Genomic DNA, 24111 nt, shown 5'->3' with positions numbered 1-24111 from the left:
GTGAGGGTCAGGCTTCGGGGAAGTGTTAGGGTTAGGGTTCGGACTAGGGTTAGAGTTAGGGGACGGGGGCGGTTTAGGGTCCAGGTGAGGGTACGGCAACGCTTTAGGGGGAGCGTGCGTGTGAGGGCGCGGGTTAGTGTTAGCGTACGGGTTAGGATTAGGGGACGGGTGAGGGTCAGGCTTCGCGGAAGGGTTAGGGTTAGGGTTCGGGCTAGGGTTAGGGTTAGGGGACGGGGACGGTTCAGGGTCCAGGTGAGGGTACGGCAATGCTTTAGGGGGAGCGTGCGTGTGAGGGCGCGGGTTAGTGTTAGCGTACGGGTTAGGATTAGAGGAAGGGTGAGGGTCAGGCTTCGGGGAAGGGTTAGGGTTAGGGTTCGGGCTAGGGTTAGGGTTAGGGGACGGGGACGGTTTAGGGTCTAGGTGAGGGTACGGCAACGCTTTAGGGGGAGCGTGCGTGTGAGGGCGCGGGTTAGTGTTATCGTACGGGTTAGGATTAGGGGACGGGTGAGGGTCAGGCTTCGGGGAAGGGTTAGGGTTAGGGTTCGGGCTAGGGTTAGGGTTAGGGGACGGGGACGGTTTAGGGTCCAGGTGAGGGTACGGCAACGCTTTAGGGGGAGCGTGCGTGTGAGGGCGCGGGTTAGTGTTAGCGTACGGGTTAGGATTAGGGGACGGGTGAGGCTCAGGCTTCGGGGAAGGGTTAGGGTTAGGGTTCGGGCTAGGGTTAGGGTTAGGGGACGGGGACGGTTTAGGGTCCAGGTGAGGGTACGGCAACGCTTTAGGGGGAGCGTGCGTGTGAGGGCGCGGGTTAGTGTTAGCGTACGGGTTAGGATTAGGGGACGGGTGAGGGTCAGGCATTCGGGGAAGGGTTAGGGTTAGGGTTCGGGCTAGGGTTAGGGTTAGGGGACGGGGACGGTTTAGGGTCCAGGTGAGGGTACGGCAACGCTTTAGGGGGAGCGTGTGTGTGAGGGCGCGGGTTAGTGTGAGCGTACGGGTTAGGATTAGGGACGGGTGAGGGTCAGGCTTCGGGGAAGGGTTAGGGTTAGGGTTCGGGCTAGGGTTAGGGTTAGGGGACGGGGACGGTTTAGGGTCCAGGTGAGGGTACGGCAACGCTTTAGGGGGAGCGTGCGTGTGAGGGCGCGGTTTAGTGTTAGCGTACGGGTTAGGATTAGGGCACGGGTGAGGGTCAGGCTTCGGTGAAGGGTTAGGGTTAGGGTTCGGGCTAGGGTTAGGGTTAGGGGACGGGGACGGTTTACGGTTCAGGTGAGGGTACGGCAACGCTTTAGGGGGAGCGTGCGTGTGAGGGCGCGGGTTAGTGTTAGCATACGGGTTAGGATTAGGGGACGGGTGAGGGTCAGGCTTTGGGGAAGGGTTAGGGTTAGGGTTCGGGCTAGGGTTAGGGGACGGGGACGGTTTAGGGTCCAGGTGAGGGTACGTCAACGCTTTAGGGGGAGCGTGCGTGTGAGGGCGCGGGTTAGTGTTAGCGTACGGGTTAGGATTAGGGGACGGATGAGGGTCAGGCTTCGGGGAAGGGTTAGGGTTAGGGTTCGGGCTAGGGTTAGGGTTAGGGGACGGGGACGGTTTAGGGTCCAGGTGAGGGTACGGCAACGCTTTAGGGGGAGCGTGCGTGTGAGGGCGCGGGGTAGTGTTAGCGTACGGGTTAGGATTAGGGGACGGGTGAGGGTCAGGCTTCGGGGAAGTGTTAGGGTTAGGTTTCGGACTAGGGTTAGAGTTAGGGGACGGGGGCGGTTTAGGGTCCAGGTGAGGGTACGGCAACGCTTTAGGGGGAGCGTGCGTGTGAGGGCGCGGGTTAGTGTTAGCGTACGGGTTAGGATTAGGGGACGGGTGAGGGTCAGGCTTCGCGGAAGGGTTAGGGTTAGGGTTCGGGCTAGGGTTAGGGTTAGGGGACGGGGACGGTTTAGGGTCCAGGTGAGGGTACGGCAACGCTTTAGGGGGAGCGTGCGTGTGAGGGCGCGGGTTAGTGTTAGCGTACGGGTTAGGATTAGGGGACGGGTGAGGGTCAGGCTTCGGGGAAGGGTTAGGGTTAGGGTTCGGGCTAGGGTTAGGGTTAGGGGACGGGGACGGTTTAGGGTCCAGGTGAGGGTACGGCAACGCTTTAGGGGGAGCGTGCGTGTGAGGGCTCGGGTTAGTGTTAGCGTACGGGTTAGGATTAGGGGACGGGTGAGGGTCAGGCTTCGGGGAAGTGTTAGGGTTAGGGTTCGGGCTAGGGTTAGGGTTAGGGGACGGGGACGGTTTAGGGTCCAGGTGAGGGTACGGCAACGCTTTAGGGGGAGCGTGCGTGTGAGGGCGCGGGTTAGTGTTAGCGTACGGGTTAGGATTAGGGGACGGGTGAGGGTCACGCTTCGGGGAAGGGTTAGGGTTAGGGTTCGGGCTAGGGTTAGGGTTAGGGGACGGGGACGGTTTAGGGTCCAGGTGAGGGTACGGCAACGCTTTAGGGGGAGCGTGCGTGTGAGGGCGCGGGTTAGTGTTAGCGTACGCGTTAGGATTAGGGGACGGGTGAGGGTCAGGTTTCGGGGAAGGGTTAGGGTTAGGGTTCGGGCTAGGGTTAGGGTTAGGGGACGGGGACGGTTTAGGGTCCAGGTGAGGCTACGGCAATGCTTTAGGGGGAGCGTGCGTGTGAGGGCGCGGGTTAGTGTTAGCGTACGGGTTAGGATTAGGGGACGGGTGAGGGTCAGGCTTCGGGGAAGGGTTAGGGTTAGGGTTCGGGCTAGGGTTAGGGTTAGGGGACGGGGACGGTTTAGGGTCCAGGTGAGGGTACGGCAACGCTTTAGGGGGAGCGTGCGTGTGAGGGCGCGGGTTAGTGTTAGCGTACGGGTTAGGATTAGGGGACGGGTGAGGGTCAGGCTTCGGGGAAGGATTAGGGTTAGGGTTCGGGCTAGGGTTAGGGTTAGGGGACGGGGACGGTTTAGGGTCTAGGTGAGGGTACGGCAACGCTTTAGGGGGAGCGTGCGTGTGAGGGCGCGGGTTAGTGTTAGCGTACGGGTTAGGATTAGGGGACGGGTGAGGGTCAGGCTTCGGGGAAGGGTTAGGGTTAGGGTTCGGGCTAGGGTTAGGGTTAGGGGACGGGGACGGTTTAGGGTCCAGGTGAGGGTACGGCAACGCTTTAGGGGGAGCGTGCGTGTGAGGGCGCGGGTTAGTGTTAGCGTACGGGTTAGGATTAGGGGACGGGTGAGGGTCAGGCTTCGGGGAAGGGTTAGGGTTAGGGTTCGGGCTAGGGTTAGGGTTAGGGGACGGGGACGGTTTAGGGTCCAGGTGAGGGTACGGCAACGCTTTAGGGGGAGCGTGCGTGTGAGGGCGCGCCTTAGTGTGAGCGTACGGGATAGGATTAGGGGACGGGTGAGGGTCAGGCTTCGGGGAAGGGTTAGGGTTAGGGTTCGGGCTAGGGTTAGGGTTAGGGGACGGGGACGGTTTAGGGTCCAGGTGAGGGTACGGCAACGCTTTAGGGGGAGCGTGCGTGTGAGGGCGCGGGTTAGTGTTAGCGTACGTGTTAGGATTAGGGTACGGGTGAGGGTCAGGCTTCGGGGAAGGGTTAGGGTTAGGGTTCGGGCTAGGGTTAGGGTTAGGGGACGGGGACGGTTTAGGGTCCAGGTGAGGGTATGGCAACGCTTTAGGGGGAGCATGCGTGTGAGGGCGCGGGTTAGTGTGAGCGTACGGGTTAGTATTAGGTGACGGGTGAGGGTCAGGCTTCGGGGAAGGGTTAGGGTTAGGGGACGGGGACGGTTTAGGGTCCAGGTGAGGGTACGGCAACGCTTTAGGGGGAGCGTGCGTGTGAGGGCGCGGGTTAGTGTTAGCGAACGGGTTAGGATTAGGGCACGGGTGAGGGTCAGGCTTCGGGGAAGGGTTAGGGTTAGGGTTCGGGCTAGGGTTAGGGTTAGGGGACGGGGACGCTTTAGGGTCCAGGTGAGGGTACGGCAACGCTTTAGGGGGAGCGTGCGTGTGAGGGCGCGGGTTAGTGTTAGCGTACGGGTTAGGATTAGGGCACGGGTGAGGTTCAGGCTTCGGGGAAGGGTTAGGGTTAGGGTTCGGGCTAGGGTTAGGGTTAGGGGACGGGGACGCTTTAGGGTCCAGGTGAGGGTACGGCAACGCTTTAGGGGGAGCGTGCGTGTGAGGGCGCGGGTTAGTGTTAGCGTACGGGTTAGGATTAGGGGACGGGTGAGGGTCAGGCTTCGGGGAAGGGTTAGGGTGAGGGTTCGGGCTAGGGTTAGGGTTAGGGGACGGGGACGGTTTAGGGTCCAGGTGAGGGTACGACAACGCTTTAGGGGGAGCGTGCGTGTGAGGGCGCGGGTTAGTGTTAGCGTACGGGTTAGGATTAGGGGACGGGTGAGGGTCAGGCTTCGGGGAAGGGTTAGGGTTAGGGTTTGGGCTAGGTTTAGGGTTAGGGGACGGGGACGGTTTAGGGTCCAGGTGAGGGTACTGCAACGCTTTAGGGGGAGCGTGCGTGTGAGGGCGCGGGTTAGTGTTAGCGTACGTGTTAGGATTAGGGGACGGGTGAGGTTCAGGCTTCGGGGAAGGGTTAGGGTTAGGGTTCGGGCTAGGGTTAGGGTTAGGGGACGGGGACGGTTTAGGGTCCAGGTGAGGGTACGGCAACGCTTTAGGGGGAGCGTGCGTGTGAGGGCGCGGGTTAGGGTTAGCGTACGGGTTAGGATTAGGGGACGGGTGAGGGTCAGGCTTCGGGGAAGGGTTAGGGTTAGGGTTCGGGCTAGGGTTAGGGTTAGGGGACGGGGACAGTTTAGGGTCCAAGTGAGGGTACGGCAACGCATTAGGGGGAGCGTCCGTGTGAGGGCGCGGGTTAGTGTGAGCGTACGGGTTAGGATTAGGGGACGGGTGAGGGTCAGGCTTCGGGGAAGGGTTAGGGTTAGGATTCGGGCTAGGGTTAGGGTTAGGGGACGGGGACGGTTTAGGGTCCAGGTGAGGGTATGGCAACGCTTTAGGGGGAGCGTGCGTGTGAGGGCGCGGGTTAGTGTTAGCGTACGGGTTAGGATTAGGGGACGGGTGAGGGTCACGCTTCGGGGAAGGATTAGGGTTAGGGTTCTGGCTAGGGTTAGGGTTAGGGGACGGGGACGGTTTAGGGTCCAGGTGAGGGTACGGCAACGCTTTAGGGGGAGCGTGCGTGTGAGGGCGCGGGTTAGTGTTAGCGTACGGGTTAGGATTAGGGGACGGGTGAGGGTCAGGCTTCGGGGAAGGGTTAGGGTTAGGGTTCGGGCTAGGGTTAGGGTTAGGGAACGGGGACGGTTTAGGGTCCAGGTGAGGGTATGGCAACGCTTTAGGGGGAGCGTGCGTGTGAGGGAGCGGGTTAGTGTTAGCGTACGGGTTAGGATTAGGGGATGGGTGAGGGTCAGGCTTCGGGGAAGGGTTAGGGTTAGGGTTCGGGCTAGGGTTAGGGTTAGGGGACGGGGACGGTGTAGGGTCCAGGTGAGGGTACGGCAACGCTTTAGGGGGAGCGTGCGTGTGAGGGCGCGGGTTAGTGTTAGCGTACGGGTTAGGATTAGGGGACGGGTGAGGGTCAGGCTTCGGGGAAGGGTTAGGGTTAGGGTTCGGGCTAGGGTTAGGGTTAGGGGACGGGGACGGTTTAGGGTCGAGGTGAGGGTACGGCAACGCTTTAGGGGGAGCGTGCGTGTGAGGGTGAGGGTTAGTGTGAGCGTACGGGTTAGGATTAGGGGACGGGTGAGGGTCAGGCTTCGGGGAAGGGTTAGGTTTAGGGTTTGGGCTAGGGTTAGGGTTAGGGGACGGGGACGGTTTAGGGTCCAGGTGAGGGTACGGCAACGCTTTAGGGGGAGCGTGCGTGTGAGGGCGCGGGTTAGTGTTAGCGTATGGGTTAGGATTAGGTGACGGGTGAGGGTCAGGCTTCGGGGAAGGGTTAGGGTTAGGGTTCGGGCTAGGGTTAGGGTTAGGGGACGGGGACGGTTTAGGGTCCAGGTGAGGGTACGGCAACGCTTTAGGGGGAGCGTGCGTGTGAGGGCGCGGGTTAGTGTTAGCGTACGGGTTAGGATTCGGGGACGGGTGAGGGTCACACTTCAGGGAACTATTAGGGTTAGGGTTCGGGCTAGGGTTAGGGTTAGGGGACGGGGACGGTTTAGGGTCCAGGTGAGGGTACGGCAACGCTTTAGGGGGAGCGTGCGTGTGAGGGCGCGGGTTAGTGTTAGCGTACGGGTTAGGATTAGGGGACGGGTGAGGGTCAGGCTTCGGGGAAGGGTTAGGGTTAGGGTTCGGGCTAGGGTTAGGGTTAGGGGACGGGGACGGTTTAGGGTCCAGGTGAGGGTACGGCAACGCTTTAGGGGGAGCGTGCGTGTGAGGGCGCGGGTTAGTGTTAGCGTACGGGTTAGGATTAGGGGATGGGTGAGGGTCAGGCTTCGGGGAAGGGTTAGGGTTAGGGTTCGGGCTAGGGTTAGGGTTAGGGGACGGGGACGGTGTAGGGTCCAGGTGAGGGTACGGCAACGCTTTAGGGGGAGCGTGCGTGTGAGGGCGCGGGTTAGCGTTAGCGTACGGGTTAGGATTAGGGGACGGGTGAGGGTCAGGCTTCGGGGAAGGGTTAGGGTTAGGGTTCGGGCTAGGGTTAGGGTTAGGGGACGGGGACGGTTTAGGGTCCAGGTGAGGGTACGGCAACGCTTTAGGGGGAGCGTGCGTGTGAGGGCGCGGGTTAGTGTTAGCGTACGTGTTAGGATTAGGGGACGGGTGAGGGTCAGGCTTCGGGGAAGGGTTAGGGTTAGGGTTCGGGCTAGGGTTAGGGTTAGGGGACGGGGACGGTTTAGGGTCCAGGTGAGGGTACGGCAACGCTTTAGGGGGAGCGTGCGTGTGAGGGCGCGGGTTAGTGTGAGCGTACGGGTTAGGATTAGGGGACGGGTGAGGGTCACGCTTCGGGGAAGGGTTAGGGTTAGGGTTCGGGCTAGGGTTAGGGTTAGGGGACGGGGACGGTTTAGGGTCCAGGTGAGGGTACGGCAACGCTTTAGGGGGAGCGTGCGTGTGAGGGCGTGGGTTAGTGTGAGCGTACGGGTTAGGATTAGGGGACGGGTGAGGGTCAGGCTTCGGGGAAGGGTTAGGGTTAGGGTTCGGGCTAGGGTTAGGGTTAGGGGACGGGGACGGTTTAGGGTCCAGGTGAGGGTACGGCAACGCTTTAGGGGGAGCGTGCGTGTGAGGGCGCGGGTTAGTGTTAGCGTATGGGTTAGGATTAGGGCACGGATGAGGGTCAGGCTTCGGGGAAGGGTTAGGGTTAGGGTTCGGGCTAGGGTTAGGGTTAGGGGACGGGGACGGTTTAGGGTCGAGGTGAGGGTACGGCAACGCTTTAGGGGGAGCGTGCGTGTGAGGGCGTGGGTTAGTGTGAGCGTACGGGTTAGGATTAGGGGACGGGTGAGGGTCAGGCTTCGGGGAAGGGTTAGGTTTAGGGTTCGGGCTAGGGTTAGGGTTAGGGGACGGGGACGGTTTAGGGTCCAGGTGAGGGTACGGCAACGCTTTAGGGGGAGCGTGCGTGTGAGGGCGCGGGTTAGTGTTAGCGTACGGGTTAGGATTAGGGGACGGGTGAGGGTCAGGCTTCGGGGAAGGGTTAGGGTTAGGGTTTGGGCTAGGTTTAGGGTTAGGGGACGGGGACGGTTTAGGGTCCAGGTGAGGGTACTGCAACGCTTTAGGGGGAGCGTGCGTGTGAGGGCGCGGGTTAGTGTTAGCGTACGTGTTAGGATTAGGGGACGGGTGAGGTTCAGGCTTCGGGGAAGGGTTAGGGTTAGGGTTCGGGCTAGGGTTAGGGTTAGGGGACGGGGACGGTTTAGGGTCCAGGTGAGGGTACGGCAACGCTTTAGGGGGAGCGTGCGTGTGAGGGCGCGGGTTAGGGTTAGCGTACGGGTTAGGATTAGGGGACGGGTGAGGGTCAGGCTTCGGGAAGGGTTAGGGTTAGGGTTCGGGCTAGGGTTAGGGTTAGGGGACGGGGACAGTTTAGGGTCCAAGTGAGGGTACGGCAACGCATTAGGGGGAGCGTCCGTGTGAGGGCGCGGGTTAGTGTGAGCGTACGGGTTAGGATTAGGGGACGGGTGAGGGTCAGGCTTCGGGGAAGGGTTAGGGTTAGGATTCGGGCTAGGGTTAGGGTTAGGGGACGGGGACGGTTTAGGGTCCAGGTGAGGGTATGGCAACGCTTTAGGGGGAGCGTGCGTGTGAGGGCGCGGGTTAGTGTTAGCGTACGGGTTAGGATTAGGGGACGGGTGAGGGTCACGCTTCGGGGAAGGATTAGGGTTAGGGTTCTGGCTAGGGTTAGGGTTAGGGGACGGGGACGGTTTAGGGTCCAGGTGAGGGTACGGCAACGCTTTAGGGGGAGCGTGCGTGTGAGGGCGCGGGTTAGTGTTAGCGTACGGGTTAGGATTAGGGGACGGGTGAGGGTCAGGCTTCGGGGAAGGGTTAGGGTTAGGGTTCGGGCTAGGGTTAGGGTTAGGGGACGGGGACGGTTTAGGGTCCAGGTGAGGGTACGGCAACGCTTTAGGGGGAGCGTGCGTGTGAGGGCGCGGGTTAGTGTTAGCGTACGTGTTAGGATTAGGGGACGGGTGAGGGTCAGGCTTCGGGGAAGGGTTAGGGTTAGGGTTCGGGCTAGGGTTAGGGTTAGGGGACGGGGACGGTTTAGGGTCCAGGTGAGGGTACGGCAACGCTTTAGGGGGAGCGTGCGTGTGAGGGCGCGGGTTAGTGTGAGCGTACGGGTTAGGATTAGGGGACGGGTGAGGGTCACGCTTCGGGGAAGGGTTAGGGTTAGGGTTCGGGCTAGGGTTAGGGTTAGGGGACGGGGACGGTTTAGGGTCCAGGTGAGGGTACGGCAACGCTTTAGGGGGAGCGTGCGTGTGAGGGCGTGGGTTAGTGTGAGCGTACGGGTTAGGATTAGGGGACGGGTGAGGGTCAGGCTTCGGGGAAGGGTTAGGGTTAGGGTTCGGGCTAGGGTTAGGGTTAGGGGACGGGGACGGTTTAGGGTCCAGGTGAGGGTACGGCAACGCTTTAGGGGGAGCGTGCGTGTGAGGGCGCGGGTTAGTGTTAGCGTATGGGTTAGGATTAGGGCACGGGTGAGGGTCAGGCTTCGGGGAAGGGTTAGGGTTAGGGTTCGGGCTAGGGTTAGGGTTAGGGGACGGGGACGGTTTAGGGTCGAGGTGAGGGTACGGCAACGCTTTAGGGGGAGCGTGCGTGTGAGGGCGTGGGTTAGTGTGAGCGTACGGGTTAGGATTAGGGGACGGGTGAGGGTCAGGCTTCGGGGAAGGGTTAGGTTTAGGGTTCGGGCTAGGGTTAGGGTTAGGGGACGGGGACGGTTTAGGGTCCAGGTGAGGGTACGGCAACGCTTTAGGGGGAGCGTGCGTGTGAGGGCGCGGGTTAGTGTTAGCGTACGGGTTAGGATTAGGGGACGGGTGAGGGTCAGGCTTCGGGGAAGGGTTAGGGTTAGGGTTCGGGCTAGGGTTAGGGTTAGTGGACGGGGACGGTTTAGGGTCCAGGTGAGGGTACGGCAACGCTTTAGGGGGAGCGTGCGTGTGAGGGCGCGGGTTAGTGTGAGCGTACGGGTTAGGATTAGGGGACGGGTGAGGGTCACGCTTCGGGGAGGGGTTAGGGTTAGGGTTCGGGCTAGGGTTAGGGTTAGGGGACAGGGACGGTTTAGGGTCCAGGTGAGGGTACGGCAACGCTTTAGGGGGAGCGTGCGTGTGAGGGCGCGGGTTAGTGTTAGCGTACGGGTTAGGATTAGGGGACGGGTGAGGGTCAGGCTTCGGGGAAGGGTTAGGGTTAGGGTTCGGGCTAGGGTTAGGGTTAGGGGACGGGGACGGTGTAGGGTCCAGGTGAGGGTACGGCAACGCTTTAGGGGGAGCGTGCGTGTGAGGGCGCGGGTTAGTGTTAGCGTACGGGTTAGGATTAGGGGACGGGTGAGGGTCAGGCTTCCGGGAAGGGTTAGGGTTAGGGTTCGGGCTAGGGTTAGGGTTAGGGGACGGGGACGGTTTAGGGTCGAGGTGAGGGTACGGCAACGCTTTAGGGGGAGCGTGCGTGTGAGGGCGTGGGTTAGTGTGAGCGTACGGGTTAGGATTAGGGGACGGGTGAGGGTCAGGCTTCGGGGAAGGGTTAGGGTTAGGGTTCGGGCTAGGGTTAGGGTTAGGGGACGGGGACGGTTTAGGGTCCAGGTGAGGCTACGGCAACGCTTTAGGGGGAGCGTGCGTGTGAGGGCGCGGGTTAGTGTTAGCGTACGGGTTAGGATTAGGGCACGGGTGAGGGTCAGGCTTCGGGGAAGGGTTAGGGTTAGGGTTCGGGCTAGAGTTAGGGTTAGGGGACGGGGACGGTTTAGGGTCCAGGTGAGGGTACGGCAACGCTTTAGGGGGAGCGTGCGTGTGAGGGCGCGGGTTAGTGTGAGCGTACGTGTTAGGATTAGGGGACGGGTGAGGGTCAGGCTTCGGGGAAGGGTTAGGGTTAGGGTTCGGGCTACGGTTAGGGTTAGGGGACGGGGACGGTTTAGGGTCCAGGTGAGGGTACGGCAACGCTTTAGGGGGAGCGTGCGTGTGAGGGCGCGGGTTAGTGTTAGCGTACGGGTTAGGATTAGGGCACGGGTGAGGGTCAGCTTCGGGGAAGGGTTAGGGTTAGGGTTCGGGCTAGGGTTAGGGTTAGGGGACGGGGACGGTTTAGGGTCCAGGTGAGGGTACGGCAACGCTTTAGGGGGAGCGTGCGTGTGAGGGCGCTGGTTAGTGTTAGCGTACGGGTTAGGATTAGGGGACGGGTGAGGGTCAGGCTTCGGGGAAGGGTTAGGGTTAGGGTTCGGGCTAGGGTTAGGGTTAGGGGACGGGGACGGTTTAGGGTCCAGGTGAGGGTACTGCAACGCTTTAGGGGGAGCGTGCGTGTGAGGGCGTGGGTTAGTGTTAGCGTACGTGTTAGGATTAGGGGACGGGTGAGGGTCAGGCTTCGGGGAAGGGTTAGGGTTAGGGTTCGGGCTAGGGTTAGGGTTAGGGGACGGGGACGGTTTAGGGTCCAGGTGAGGGTACGGCAACGCTTTAGGGGGAGCGTGCGAGTGAGGGCGCGGGTTAGGGTTAGCGTACGGGTTAGGATTAGGGGACGGGTGAGGGTCAGGCTTCGGGGAAGGGTTAGGGTTAGGGTTCGGGCTAGGGTTAGGGTTAGGGGACGGGGACGGTGTAGGGTCCAGGTGAGGGTACGGCAACGCTTTAGGGGGAGCGTGCGTGTGAGGGCGCGGGTTAGTGTTAGCGTACGGGTTAGGATTAGGGGACGGGTGAGGGTCAGGCTTCGGGGAAGGGTTAGGGTTAGGGTTCGGGCTAGGGTTAGGGTTAGGGGACGGGGACGGTTTAGGGTCGAGGTGAGGGTACGGCAACGCTTTAGGGGGAGAGTGCGTGTGAGGGCGCGGGTAGGTGTGAGCGTACGGGTTAGGATTAGGGGACGGGTGAGGGTCAGGCTTCGGGGAAGGGTTAGGGTTAGGGTTCGGGCTAGGGTTAGGGTTCGGGGACGGGGACGGTTTAGGGTCCAGGTGAGGGTACGGCAACGCTTTAGGGGGAGCGTGCGTGTGAGGGCGCGGGTTAGTGTTAGCGTACGGGTTAGGATTAGGGGACGGGTGAGTGTCAGGCTTCGGGGAAGGATTAGGGTTAGGGTTCGGGCTAGGGTTAGGGTTAGGGGACGGGGACGGTTTAGGGTCTAGGTGAGGGTACGGCAACGCTTTAGGGGGAGCGTGCGTGTGAGGGCGCGGGTTAGTGTTAGCGTACGGGTTAGGATTAGGGGACGGGTGAGGGTCAGGCTTAGGGGAATTTTTAGGGTTAGGGTTCGGGCTAGGGTTAGGGTTAGGGGACGGGGACGGTTTAGGGTCCAGGTGAGGGTACGGCAACGCTTTAGGGGGAGCGTGCGTGTGAGGGTGCGGGTTAGTGTTAGCGTACGGGTTAGGATTAGGGGACGGGTGAGGGTCAGGCTTCGGGGAAGGGTTAGGGTTAGGGTTCGGGCTAGGGTTAGGGTTAGGGGACGGGGACGGTTTAGGGTCGAGGTGAGGGTACGGCAACGCTTTAGGGGGAGCGTGCGTGTGAGGGCGCGGGTTAGTGTGAGCGTACGGGTTAGGATTAGGGGACGGGTGAGGGTCAGGCTTCGGGGAAGGGTTAGGGTTAGGGTTCGGGCTAGGGTTAGGGTTAGGGGACGGGGACGGTTTAGGGTCCAGGTGAGGGTACGGCAACGCTTTAGGGGGAGCGTGCGTGTGAGGGCGCGGGTTAGTGTTAGCGTACGTGTTAGGATTAGGGGACGGGTGAGGGTCAGGCTTCGGGGAAGGGTTAGGGTTAGGGTTCGGGCTAGGGTTAGGGTTAGGAGACGGGGACGGTTTAGGGTCCAGGTGAGGGTACGGCAACGCTTTAGGGGGAGCGTGCGTGTGAGGGTGCGGGTTAGTGTGAGCGTACGGTTTAGGATTAGGTGACGGGTGAGGGTCACGCTTCGGGGAAGGGTTAGGGTTAGGGTTCGGGCTGGGGTTAGGGTTAGGGGACGGGGATGGTTTAGGGTCCAGGTGAGGGTACGGCAACGCTTTAGGGGGAGCGTCCGTGTGAGGGCGCGGGTTAGTGTGAGCGTACGGGTTAGGATTAGGGGACGGGTGCGAGTCAGGCTTCGGGGAAGGGTTAGGGTTAGGGTTCGGGCTAGGGTTAGGGTTAGGGGACGGGGACGGTTTAGGGTCCAGGTGAGGGTACGGCAACGCTTTAGGGGGAGCGTGCGTGTGAGGGCGCGGGTTAGTGTTAGCGTACGGGTTAGGATTAGGGGACGGGTGAGGGTCACGCTTCGGGGAAGGGTTAGGGTTAGGGTTCGGGCTAGGGTTAGGGTTAGGGGACGGGGACGGTTTAGGGTCCAGGTGAGGGTACGGCAACGCTTTAGGGGGAGCGTGCGTGTGAGGGCGCGGGTAGGTGTGAGCGTACGGGTTAGGATTAGGGGACGGGTGAGGGTCAGGCTTCGGGGAAGGGTTAGGGTTAGGGTTCGGGCTAGGGTTAGGGTTCGGGGACGGGGACGGTTTAGGGTCCAGGTGAGGGTACGGCAACGCTTTAGGGGGAGCGTGCGTGTGAGGGCGCGGGTTAGTGTTAGCGTACGGGTTAGGATTAGGGGACGGGTGAGTGTCAGGCTTCGGGGAAGGATTAGGGTTAGGGTTCGGGCTAGGGTTAGGGTTAGGGGACGGGGACGGTTTAGGGTCTAGGTGAGGGTACGGCAACGCTTTAGGGGGAGCGTGCGTGTGAGGGCGCGGGTTAGTGTTAGCGTACGGGTTAGGATTAGGGGACGGGTGAGGGTCAGGCTTAGGGGAATTTTTAGGGTTAGGGTTCGGGCTAGGGTTAGGGTTAGGGGACGGGGACGGTTTAGGGTCCAGGTGAGGGTACGGCAACGCTTTAGGGGGAGCGTGCGTGTGAGGGCGCGGGTTAGTGTTAGCGTACGGGTTAGGATTAGGGCACGGGTGAGGGTCAGGCTTCGGGGAAGGGTTAGGGTTAGGGTTCGGGCTAGGGTTAGGGTTAGGGGACGGGGACGCTTTAGGGTCCAGGTGAGGGTACGGCAACGCTTTAGGGGGAGCGTGCGTGTGAGGGCGTGGGTTAGTGTTAGCGTACGGGTTAGGATTAGGGGACGGGTGAGGGTCAGGCTTCGGGGAAGGTTTAGGGTTAGGGTTCGGGCTAGGGTTAGGGTTAGGGGACGGGGATGGTTTAGGGTCCAGGTGAGGGTACGGCAACGCTTTAGGGGGAGCGTGCGTGTGAGGGCGCGGGTTAGTGTTAGCGTACGGGTTAGGATTAGGGGACGGGTGAGGGTCAGGCTTCGGGGAAGGGGTAGGGTTAGGGTTCCGGCTAGGGTTAGGGTTAGGGGACGGGGACGGTTTAGGGTCCAGGTGAGGGTACTGCAACGCTTTAGGGGGAGCGTGCGTGTGAGGGCGTGGGTTAGTGTTAGCGTACGTGTTAGGATTAGGGGACGGGTGAGGGTCAGGCTTCGGGGAAGGGTTAGGGTTAGGGTTCGGGCTAGGGTTAGGGTTAGGGGACGGGGACGGTTTAGGGTCCAGGTGAGGGTACGGCAACGCTTTAGGGGGAGCGTGCGTGTGAGGGCGCGGGTTAGGGTTAGCGTACGGGTTAGGATTAGGGGACGGGTGAGGGTCAGGCTTCGGGGAAGGGTTAGGGTTAGGGTTCGGCCTAGGGTTAGGGTTAGGGGACGGGGACGGTGTAGGGTCCAGGTGAGGGTACGGCAACGCTTTAGGGGGAGCGTGCGTGTGAGGGTGCGGGTTAGTGTTAGCGTACGGGTTAGGATTAGGGGACGGGTGAGGGTCAGGCTTCGGGGAAGGGTTAGGGTTAGGGTTCGGGCTAGGGTTAGGGTTAGGGGACGGGGACGGTTTAGGGTCGAGGTGAGGGTACGGCAACGCTTTAGGGGGAGCGTGCGTGTGAGGGCGTGGTTTAGTGTGAGCGTACGGGTTAGGATTAGGGGACGGGTGAGGGTCAGGCTTCGGGGAAGGGTTAGGGTTAGGGTTCGGGCTAGGGTTAGGGTTAGGGGACGGGGACGGTTTAGGGTCCAGGTGAGGGTACGGCAACGCTTTAGGGGGAGCGTGCGTGTGAGGGCGCGGGTTAGTGTGAGCGTACGTGTTAGGATTAGGGGACGGGTGAGGGTCAGGCTTCGGGGAAGGGTTAGGGTTAGGGTTCGGGCTAGGGTTAGGGTTAGGAGACGGGGACGGTTTAGGGTCCAGGTGAGGGTACGGCAACGCTTTAGAAGGAGCGTGCGTGTGAGGGTGAGGGTTAGTGTGAGCGTACGGTTTAGGATTAGGGGACGGGTGAGGGTCACGCTTCGGGGAAGGGTTAGGGTTAGGGTTCGGGCTGGGGTTAGGGTTAGGGGACGGGGATGGTTTAGGGTCCAGGTGAGGGTACGGCAACGCTTTAGGGGGAGCGTCCGTGTGAGGGCGCGGGTTAGTGTGAGCGTACGGGTTAGGATTAGGGGACGGGTGAGGGTCAGGCTTCGGGGAAGGGTTAGGGTTAGGGTTCGGGCTAGGGTTAGGGTTAGGGGACGGGGACGGTTTAGGGTCCAGGTGAGGGTACGGCAACGCTTTAGGGGGAGCGTGCGTGTGAGGGCGCGGGTTAGTGTTAGCGTACGGGTTAGGATTAGGGGACGGGTGAGGGTCACGCTTCGGGGAAGGGTTAGGGTTAGGGTTCGGGCTGGGGTTAGGGTTAGGGGACGGGGACGGTTTAGGGTCCAGGTGAGGGTACGGCAACGCTTTAGGGGGAGCGGGCGTGTGAGGGCGCGGGTTAGTGTTAGCGTACGGGTTAGGATTAGGTGACGGGTGAGGGTCAGGCTTCGGGGAAGGGTTAGGTTTCGGGTTCGGGCTAGGGTTAGGGTTAGGGGACGGGGACGGTTTAGGGTCCAGGTGAGGGTACGGCAACGCTTTAAGGGGAGCGTGCGTGTGAGGGCGCGGGTTAGTGTTAGCGTACGGGTTAGGATTAGGGGACGGGTGAGGGTCAGGCTTCGGGGAAGGGTTAGGGTTCGGGCTAGGGTTAGGGTTAGGGGACGGGGACGGTTTAGGGTCCAGGTGAGGGTACGGCAACGCTTTAGAGGGAGCGTGCGTGTGAGGGCGCGGGTTAGTGTGAGCGTACGGGTTAGGATTAGGGGACGGGTGAGGGTCAGGCTTCGGGGAAGGGTTAGGGTTAGGGTTCGGGCTAGGGTTAGGGTTAGGGGACGGGGACGGTTTAGGGTCCAGGTGAGGGTACGGCAACGCTTTAGGGGGAGCTTGCGTGTGAGGGCGCGGGTTAGTGTTAGCGTACGGGTTAGGATTAGGGGACGGGTGAGGGTCAGGCTTCGGGGAAGAGTTAGGGTTAGGGTTCGGGCTAGGGTTAGGGTTAGGGGACGGGGACGGTTTAGGGTTCAGGTGAGGGTACGGCAACGCTTTAGGGGGAGCGTGCGTGTGAGGGCGCGGGTTAGTGTTAGCGTACGGGTTAGGATTAGGGGACGGTTGAGGGTCAGGCTTCGGGGAAGTGTTAGGGTTAGGGTTCGGGCTAGGGTTAGGGTTAGGGGACGGGGACGGTTTAGGGTCCAGGTGAGGGTACGGCAACGCTTTAGGGGGAGCGTCCGTGTGAGGATGCGGGTTAGTGTGAGCGTACGGGTTAGGATTAGGGGACGGGTGAGGGTCAGGCTTCGGGGAAGGTTTAGGGTTAGGGTTCGGGCTAGGGTTAGGGTTAGGGGACGGGGACGGTTTAGGGTCCAGGTGAGGGTACGGCAACGCTTTAGGGGGAGCGTGCGTGTGAGGGCGCGGGTTAGTGTTAGCGTACGGGTTAGGATTAGGGGACGGGTGAGGTTTACGCTTCGGGGAAGGGTTAGGGTTAGGGTTCGGGCTAGGGTTAGGGTTAGGGGACGGGGACGGCTTAGGGTCCAGGTGAGGGTACGGCAACGCTTTAGGGGGAGCGTGCGTGTGAGGGCGCGGGTTAGTGTGAGCGTACGGGTTAGGATTAGGGGACGGGTGAGGGTCAGGCTTCGGGGAAGGGTTAGGGTTAGGGTTCGGGCTAGGGTTAGGGTTAGGGGACGGGGACGGTTTAGGGTCCAGGTGAGGGTACGGCAACGCTTTAGGGGGAGCGTGCGTGTGAGGGGGCGGGTTAGTGTTAGCGTACGGGTTAGGATTAGGGGACGGGTGAGGGTCAGGCTTCGAGGAAGAGTTAGGGTTAGGGTTCGGGCTGGGTTTAGGGTTAGGGGACGGGGACGGTTTAGGGTCCAGGTGAGGGTACGGCAACGCTTTAGGGGGAGAGTGCGTGTGAGGGCGCGGGTTAGTGTTAGCGTACGGGTTACGATTAGGGGACGGGTGAGGGTCAGGCTTCGTGGAGGGTTAGGGTTAGGGTTCGGGCTAGGGTTAGGGTTAGGGGACGGGGACGGTTTAGGGTCCAGGTGAGGGTACGGCAACGCATTAGGGGGAGCGTGCATGTGAGGGCGCGGGTTAGTGTTAGCGTACGGGTTAGGATTAGGGGACGGGTGAGGGTCAGGCTTCGGGGAAGGGTTAGGGTTAGGGTTCGGGCTAGGGTTAGGGTTAGGGGACGGGGACGGTTTAGGGTCCAGGTGAGGGTACGGCAACGCTTTAGGGGGCGCGTGCGTGTGAGGGCGCGGGTTAGTGTTAGCATACGGGTTAGGATTAGGGGACGGGTGAGGGTCAGGCTTCGGGTAAGGGTTAGGGTTAGGGTTCGGGCTAGGGTTAGGGTTAGGGGACGGGGACGGTTTAGGGTCCAGGTGAGGGTACGGCAACGCTTTAGGGGGAGCGTGCGTGTGAGGGCGCGGGTTAGTGTTAGCGTACGGGTTAGGATTAGGGGACGGGTGAGGGTCAGGCTTCGGGGAAGGGTTAGGGTTAGGGTTCGGGCTAGGGTTAGGGTTAGGGGACGGGGACGATTTAGGGTTCAGGTGAGGCTACGGCAACGCTTTAGGGGGAGCGTGCGTGTGAGGGCGCGGGTTAGTGTTAGCGTACGGGTTAGGATTAGGGGACGGGTGAGGGTCAGGCTTCGGGGAAGGGTTAGGGTTAGGGTTCGGGCTAGGGTTAGGGTTAGGGGACGGGGACGGTTTAGGGTCCAGGTGAGGCTACGGCAACGCTTTAGGGGGAGCGTGCGTGTGAGGGCGCGGGTTAGTGTTACTGTACGGGTTAGGATTAGGTGACGGGTGAGGGTCAGGCTTCGGGGAAGTGTTAGGGTTCGGGTTCGGGCTAGGGTTAGGGTTAGGGGACGGGGACGGTTTAGGGTCCAGGTGAGGGTACGGCAACGCTTTAAGGGGAGCGTGCGTGTGAGGGCGCGGGTTAGTGTTAGCGTACGGGTTAGGTTTAGGGGACGGGTGAGGGTCAGGCTTCGGGGAAGGGTTAGGGTTCGGGCTAGGGTTAGGGTTAGGGGACGGGGACGGTTTAGGGTCCAGGTGAGGGTACGGCAACGCTTTAGAGGGAGCGTGCGTGTGAGGGTGCGGGTTAGTGTGAGCGTACGGGTTAGGATTAGGGGACGGGTGAGGGTCAGGCTTCGGGGAAGGGTTAGGGTTAGGGTTCGGGCTAGGGTTAGGGTTAGGGGACGGGGACGGTTTAGGGTCCAGGTGAGGGTACGGCAACGCTTTAGGGGGAGCGTGCGTGTGAGGGCGCGGGTTAGTGTTAGCGTACGGGTTAGGATTAGGGGACGGGTGAGGGTCAGGCTTCGGGGAAGGGTTAGGGTTAGGGTTCGGGCTAGGGTTAGGGTTAGGGGACGGGGACGGTTTAGGGTCCAGGTGAGGGTACGGCAACGCTTTAGGGGGAGCGTGCGTGTGAGGGCATGGGTTAGTGTTAGCATACGGGTTAGGATTAGGGGACGGGTGAGGGTCAGGCTTCGGGGAAGGGTTAGGGTTAGGGTTCGGGCTAGGGTTAGGGTTAGGGGACGGGGACGGTTTAGGGTCCAGGTGAGGGTACGGCAACGCTTTAGGGGGAGCGTGCGTGTGAGGGCGCGGGTTAGTGTTAGCGTACGGGTTAGGATTAGGGCACGGGTGAGGGTCAGGCTTCGGGGAAGGGTTAGGGTTAGGGTTCGGGCTAGGGTTAGGGTTAGGGGACGGGGACGGTTTAGGGTCCAGGTGAGGGTACGGCAACGGTTTAGGGGGAGCGTGCGTGTGAGGGCACGGGTTAGTGTTAGCGTACGGGTTAGGATTAGGGGACGGGTGAGGGTCAGGCTTCGGGGAAGGATTAGGGTTAGGGTTCGGGCTAGGGTTAGGGTTAGGGGACGGGGACGGTTTAGGGTCTAGGTGAGGGTACGGCAACGCTTTAGGGGGAGCGTGCGTGTGAGGGCGCGGGTTAGTGTTAGCGTACGGGTTAGGATTAGGGGACGGGTGAGGGTCAGGCTTCGGGGAAGGGTTAGGGTTAGGGTTCGGGCTAGGGTTAGGGTTAGGGGACGGGGACGGTTTAGGGTCCAGGTGAGGGTACGGCAACGCTTTAGGGGGAGCGTGCGTGTGAGGGCGCGGGTTAGTGTTAGCGTACGGGTTAGGATTAGGGGACGGGTGAGGGTCAGGTTTCGGGGAAGGGTTAGGGTTAGGGTTCGGGCTAGGGTTAGGGTTAGGGGACGGGGACGATTTAGGGTTCAGGTGAGGGTACAGCAACGCTTTAGGGGGAGCGTGCATGTGAGGGCGCGGGTTAGTGTTAGCGTACGGGTTAGGATTAGGGGACGGGTGAGGGTCAGGCTTCGGGGAAGGGTTAGGGTTAGGGTTCGGGCTAGGGTTAGGGTTAGGGGACGGGGACGGTTTAGGGTCCAGGTGAGGCTACGGCAACGCTTTACGGGGAGCGTGCGTGTGAGGGCGCGGGTTAGTGTTAGCGTACGGGTTAGGATTAGGTGACGGGTGAGGGTCAGGCTTCGGGGAAGGGTTAGGGTTCGGGTTCGGGCTAGGGTTAGGGTTAGGGGACGGGGACGGTTTAGGGTCCAGGTGAGGGTACGGCAACGCTTTAAGGGGAGCGTGCGTGTGAGGGCGCGGGTTAGTGTTAGCGTACGGGTTAGGATTAGGGGACGGGTGAGGGTCAGGCTTCGGGGAAGTGTTAGGGTTCGGGCTAGGGTTAGGGTTAGGGGACGGGGACGGTTTAGGGTCCAGGTGAGGGTACGGCAACGCTTTAGAGGGAGCGTGCGTGTGAGGGCGCGGGTTAGTGTGAGAGTACGGGTTAGGATTAGGGGACGGGTGAGGGTCAGGCTTCGGGGAAGGGTTAGGGTTAGTGTTCGGGCTAGGGTTAGGGTTAGGGGACGGGGACGGTTTAGGGTCCAGGTGAGGGTACGGCAACGCTTTAGGGGGAGCGTGCGTGTGAGGGCGCAGGTTAGTGTTAGCGTACGGGTTAGGATTAGGGGACGGGTGAGGGTCAGGCTTCGGGGAAGGGTTAGGGTTAGGGTTCGGGCTAGGGTTAGGGTTAGGGGACGGGGACGGTTTAGGGTCCAGGTGAGGGTACGGCAACGCTTTAGGGGGTGCGTGCGTGTGAGGGCATGGGTTAGTGTTAGCGTACGGGTTAGGATTAGGGGACGGGTGAGGGTCAGGCTTCGGGGAAGGGTTAGGGTTAGGGTTCGGGCTAGGGTTAGGGTTAGGGGACGGGGACGGTTTAGGGTCCAGGTGAGGGTACGGCAACGCTTTAGGGGGAGCGTGCGTGTGAGGGCGCGGGTTAGTGTTAGCGTACGGGTTAGGATTAGGGCACGGGTGAGGGTCAGGCTTCGGGGAAGGGTTAGGGTTAGGGTTCGGGCTAGGGTTAGGGTTAGGGGACGGGGACGGTTTAGGGTCCAGGTGAGGGTACGGCAACGCTTTAGGGGGAGCGTGCGTGTGAGGGCGCGGGTTAGTGTTAGCGTACGGGTTAGGATTAGGGGACGGGTGAGGGTCAGGCTTCGGGGAAGGATTAGGGTTAGGGTTCGGGCTAGGGTTAGGGTTAGGGGACGGGGACGGTTTAGGGTCTAGGTGAGGGTACGGCAACGCTTTAGGGGGAGCGTGCGTGTGAGGGCGCGGGTTAGTGTTAGCGTACGGGTTAGGATTAGGGGACGGGTGAGGGTCAGGCTTCGGGGAAGGTTTAGGGTTAGGGTTCGGGCTAGGGTTAGGGTTAGGGGACGGGGACGGTTTAGGGTCCAGGTGAGGGTACGGCAACGCTTTAGGGGGAGCGTGCGTGTGAGGGCGCGGGTTAGTGTTAGCGTACGGGTTAGGATTAGGGGACGGGTGAGGGTCAGGCTTCGGGGAAGGGTTAGGGTTAGGGATCGGGCTAGGGTTAGGGTTAGGGGACGGGGACGGTTTAGGGTCCAGGTGAGGGTACGGCAACGCTTTAGGGGGAGCGTGCGTGTGAGGGCGCGGGTTAGTGTTAGCGTACGGGTTAGGATTAGGGGACGGGTGAGGGTCAGGCTTCGGGGAAGGGTTAGGGTTAGGGTTCGGGCTAGGGTTAGGGTTAGGGGACGGGGATGGTTTAGGGTCTAGGTGAGGGTACGGCAACGCTTTAGGGGGAGCGTGCGTGTGAGGGCGCGGGTTACTGTTAGCGTACGGGTTAGGATTAGGGGACGGGTGAGGGTCAGGCTTCGGGGAAGGTTTAGGGTTAGGGTTCGGGCTAGGGTTAGGGTTAGGGGACGGGGACGGTTTAGGGTCCAGGTGAGGGTACGGCAACGCTTTAGGGGGAGCGTGCGTGTGAGGGCGCGGGTTAGTGTTAGCGTACGGGTTAGGATTAGGGGACGGGTGAGGGTCAGGCTTCGGGGAAGGGTTAGGGTTAGGGTTCGGGCTAGGGTTAGGGTTAGGGGACGGGGACGGTTTAGGGTCCAGGTGAGGCTACGGCAACGCTTTAGGGGGAGCGTGCGTGTGAGGGCGCGGGTTAGTGTTAGCGTACGGGTTAGGATTAGGGGACGGGTGAGGGTCAGGCTTCGGGGAAGGGTTAGGGTTAGGGTTCGGGCTAGGGTTAGGGTTAGGGGACGGGGACGGTTTAGGGTCTAGGTGAGGGTACGGCAACGCTTTAGGGGGAGCGTGCGTGTGAGGGCGCGGGTTAGTGTTAGCGTACGGGTTAGGATTAGGGGACGGGTGAGGGTCAGGCTTCGGGGAAGGTTTAGGGTTAGGGTTCGGGCTAGGGTTAGGGTTAGGGGACGGGGACGGTTTAGGGTCCTGGTGAGGGTACGGCAACGCTTTAGGGGGAGCGTGCGTGTGAGGGCGCGGGTTAGTGTTAGCGTACGGGTTAGGATTAGGGGACGGGTGAGGGTCAGGCTTCGGGGAAGGGTTAGGGTTAGGGTTCGGGCTAGGGTTAGGGTTAGGGGACGGGGACGGTTTAGGGTCCAGGTGAGGGTACGGCAACGCTTTAGGGGGAGCGTGCGTCTGAGGGCGCGGGTTAGTGTTAGCATACGGGTTAGGATTAGGGGACGGGTGAGGGTCAGGCTTCGGGGAAGGGTTAGGGTTAGGGTTCGGGCTAGGGTTAGGGTTAGGGGACGGGGACGGTTTAGGGTCCAGGTGAGGGTACGGCAACGCTTTAGGGGGAGCGTGCGTGTGAGGGCGCGGGTTAGTGTGAGCGTACGTGTTAGGATTAGGGGACGGGTGAGGGTCAGGCTTCGGGGAAGGGTTAGGGTTAGGGTTCGGGCTAGGGTTAGGGTTAGGGGACGGGGACGGTTTAGGGTCCAGGTGAGGGTACGGCAACGCTTTAGGGGGAGCGTGCGTGTGAGGGCGCGGGTTAGTGTTAGCGTACGGGTTAGGATTAGGGGACGGGTGAGGGTCAGGCTTCGGGGAAGGGTTAGGGTTAGGGTTCGGGCTAGGGTTAGGGTTAGGGGACGGGGACGGTTTAGGGTCCAGGTGAGGCTACGGCAACGCTTTAGGGGGAGCGTGCGTGTGAGGGCGCGGGTTAGTGTGAGCGTACGGGTTAGGATTAGGGGACGGGTGAGGGTCAGGCTTCGGGGAAGGGTTAGGGTTAGGGTTCGGGCTAGGGTTAGGGTTAGGGGACGGGGACGGTTTAGGGTCCAGGTGAGGGTACGGCAACGCTTTAGGGGGAGCGTGCGTGTGAGGGCGCGGGTTAGTGTTAGCGTACGGGTTAGGATTAGGGGACGGGTGAGGGTCAGGCTTCGGGGAAGGGTTAGGGTTAGGGTTCGGGCTAGGGTTAGGGTTAGGGGACGGGGACGGTTTAGGGTCCAGGTGAGGGTACGGCAACGCTTTAGGGGGAGCGTGCGTCTGAGGGCGCGGGTTAGTGTTAGCATACGGGTTAGGATTAGGGGACGGGTGAGGGTCAGGCTTCGGGGAAGGGTTAGGGTTAGGGTTCGGGCTAGGGTTCGGGTTAGGGGACGGGGACGGTATAGGGTCCAGGTGAGGGTACGGCAACGCTTTAGGGGGAGCGTGCGTGTGAGGGCGCGGGTTAGGGTTAGCGTACGGGTTAGGATTAGGGGACGGGTGAGGGTCAGGCTTCGGGGAAGGGTTAGGGTTAGGGTTCGGGCTAGGGTTAGGGTTAGGGGACGGGGACGGTGTAGGGTCCAGGTGAGGGTACGGCAACGCTTTAGGGGGAGCGTGCGTGTGAGGGCGCGGGTTAGTGTTAGCGTACGGGTTAGGATTAGGGGACGGGTGAGGGTCAGGCTTCGGGGAAGGGTTAGGGTTAGGGTTCGGGCTAGGGTTAGGGTTAGGGGACGGGGACGGTTTAGGGTCCAGGTGAGGGTACGGCAACGCTTTAGGGGGAGCGTGCGTGTGAGGGCGCGGGTTAGTGTTAGCGTACGTGTTAGGATTAGGGGACGGGTGAGGGTCAGGCTTCGGGGAAGGGTTAGGGTTAGGGTTCGGGCTAGGGTTAGGGTTAGGGGACGGGGACGGTTTAGGGTCCAGGTGAGGCTACGGCAACGCTTTAGGGGCAGCGTGCGTGTGAGGGCGCGGGTTAGTGTTAGCGTACGGGTTAGGATTAGGGGACGGGTGAGGGTCAGGCTTCGGGGAAGGGTTAGGGTTAGGGTTCGGGCTAGGGTTAGGGTTAGGGGACGGGGACGGTGTAGGGTCCAGGTGAGGGTACGGCAACGCTTTAGGGGGAGCGTGCGTGTGAGGGCGCGGGTTAGTGTTAGCGTACGGGTTAGGATTAGGGGACGGGTGAGGGTCAGGCTTCGGGGAAGGGTTAGGGTTAGGGTTCGGGCTAGGGTTAGGGTTAGGGGACGGGGATGGTTTAGGGTCTAGGTGAGGGTACGGCAACGCTTTAGGGGGAGCGTGCGTGTGAGGGCGCGGGTTAGTGTTAGCGTACGGGTTAGGATTATGGGACGGGTGAGGGTCAGGCTTCGGGGAAGGTTTAGGGTTAGGGTTCGGGCTAGGGTTAGGGTTAGGGGACGGGGACGGTTTAGGGTCCAGGTGAGGGTACGGCAACGCTTTAGGGGGAGCGTGCGTGTGAGGGCGCGGGTTAGTGTTAGCGTACGGGTTAGGATTAGGGCACGGGTGAGGGTCAGGCTTCGGGGAAGGGTTAGGGTTAGGGATCGGGCTAGGGTTAGTGTTAGGGGACGGGGACGCTTTAGGGTCCAGGTGAGGGTACGGCAACGCTTTAGGGGGAGCGTGCGTGTGAGGGCGCGGGTTAGTGTTAGCGTACGGGTTAGGATTAGGGGACGGGTGAGGGTCAGGCTTCGGGGAAGGGTTAGGGTTAGGGTTCGGGCTAGGGTTAGGGTTAGGGGACGGGGATGGTTTAGGGTCCAGGTGAGGGTACGGCAATGCTTTAGGGGGAGCGTGCGTGTGAGGGCGCGGGTTAGT

Source organism: Stenella coeruleoalba (assembly GCF_951394435.1).
Source record: "Stenella coeruleoalba genome assembly, chromosome: 3".
In the NCBI taxonomy this organism is placed as follows: domain Eukaryota; kingdom Metazoa; phylum Chordata; class Mammalia; order Artiodactyla; family Delphinidae; genus Stenella; species Stenella coeruleoalba.
Note: the sequence above shows the minus strand (reverse complement) of the source record.